The sequence below is a fragment of the Buceros rhinoceros genome, unplaced genomic scaffold, assembly GCF_000710305.1.
Source record: "Buceros rhinoceros silvestris isolate BGI_N320 unplaced genomic scaffold, ASM71030v1 scaffold2142, whole genome shotgun sequence".
NCBI lineage: Eukaryota > Metazoa > Chordata > Aves > Bucerotiformes > Bucerotidae > Buceros > Buceros rhinoceros.
The window spans coordinates 2,004-4,270 of NW_010399304.1; positions in this window are offsets into that span (position 1 = coordinate 2,004).

Sequence of the window (2,267 nt, forward strand, 5' to 3'; positions counted from 1 at the left end):
TTCATACTGCTCGCTGTTACACTCTGCAGCCCCTTCAGAGAAGGAAGCCAGTCTGTGTGCTAGTTTTATCGTGGGTATGGGAGAATTCTCTAACTCGCTATTGATCACCAAAGACTAGTTGTGTAAGCTAATATATTAACCTGGCAGATACACACTGGTGCCACCCAGTGCATCTCCGAGATTTACTTTGTTCAAGTATTTCAGCCAAATCCTGCTTCCCAGTCTTCAAGGATGACTTAAGCTCAGTGTGCTTTATGGCAGGAGCTCCCAGAAACATCCAATTTTAGTAGACTCTACACAGAAAACAAGATGAGGGGCTGGGGGTTTTTGCAGTGCAATGGAGACATTTTCCTTGGATTTTTCTGTGAAATTTGTTTCTTGCGACTGTGAATTAGGTTTTGTTTCTTACATAGTTTTAAAAATCTTTTACAAGAAACCAAATATTGTCAAGATTTATTGTAGTCAATCGCAGTTGGAATTTTAGAGTTTCTGTAGGTTTTTCTCATAACTAGGAAGTTATTGATTTCCATATTAATATAATTTTTTCATTAGCAAAGACAGGGTGTGTGAATTAATAGATGAGCATAGAATACTTTGGGAAGTCTTTATATGTTGTGAAAGCAAGCTAATGTTAGGGTTATATAGGGTTATACAGGGTTAGATGTTAAAAAAACCTGAACCAGTTTAATACCATTTTGGAGACCCGAGTCACTCTTTTAGGTACGCATTCTTCCTAAGTAAATCGTCATGTTTATATTATATACCTCATCACACATAAAGGGAATGAAGCATAGATGGTTGTAAGGTGTAGGTGAAGAAGCCAGTGATTTCATTTACAGTAGAAATCCCCCTCAATCCTCCAGCTCTCTTATGATACTACTGTTGTAATACAGTTACTCCTGGGAAGCAGGACTGCGAAAATACATGTTTTCTGACACAAACTCTGCTTCAGTTTTTTTCTGCTCTTGTAGATTTTTGCATTTGCTTGCAGGTTTACTTTTTATCGAGGAAAAAATGTGAAGAGATTTGCAGAATACATACAAGCTGATCATTTTTTAAAATAAAAAATGAAGTGCTTGTCAGTGAATGGCTATCTTTATTTCAAACGAAGTCTGCAGTGATTAAATATTAAAATGATCGATGGTTTAAATTAATATAAAAACTTTTCAGGAGATTATTACAAAGATTAACATTTTTAATGTTTCAATACTTTCCTAGTTTATCAATCACAGGCACAGTGAAACTGTTTTTAGTTACCAAGCTGATGATCTCATATATCACTGCAGTATTATGCACAACATAAACATCATGGCGTAGTTGGTAGAGGAGATGAAGAAACACAATTTATGTTATGACTCTTTTGTAATCAGTTTTAGTGTTGAGGTAATTTTTGACACACAGAATAAGCAGGTAAGAAATTTTTTTTCCCTTTGAGAAGAAGATAAGGAAAGATACGTTCCTGAAAAACTGTGGTGTTTGCCATTTAGCAAGGAACTTTTCACATAATGGCAAATGTAGATGGTCCCTGGTACTGCTACAGATGAAGAAAAAGCACTTGCATGTGTTTTTCCGAGTAGGACTTGCATTGATGCAGCTTTAATATCCCAGAATTATCTTCAACAGCCTATGATTCCTGATACATTTTTATTCGTTAGAATTGTTTGAAGGTCATGAGAAAATGTCAAGGCACCCCAGGTGCTTCTGTATCACTAGCTTTGCACAGATACCGCTGTAATTCAGCACGTTGAGTAAACACTTACTCCAGGCATTCGTGACGTGGACAGTGCTAATCCCTTTGTTTCCCATTTCTTCATTTTTTTAGCAGTGAGTCTAAAAATCAGCAGTAGTGATTTTTAAGTTTGATTTTTTGCTTCTTTCACCACACACTGCAGTGATACAATGGAGTTTTATACAATACAGTTTATTGTGTTCTAGGACTTTTTAGTGTTAAATATGATAATTCATACATCAACAAAATACTGTTTATTTATATGTTGGGGTTGTTCTTGGCCTCATCCTTTATCCAGTATGCTTTATCATTAAAGGAAAAGATGGAATTGGAAAGACATGGTGTGATGAATTAGCTAATGTAAGCCTGATAGCAGGTATGCAGAAGGGTGGGAGGTAGACAGGAGAGGAAGAGTGAAATAGGAATCCAGGAATATACATGTGGAGCAGATGAAGTGAATAAACGGAGGGAAGACTGTTACAACAGCAGAAGCTTATGGTGAAGTCACATGTACCAGAAGGGGCAAGTATGTGGGAGG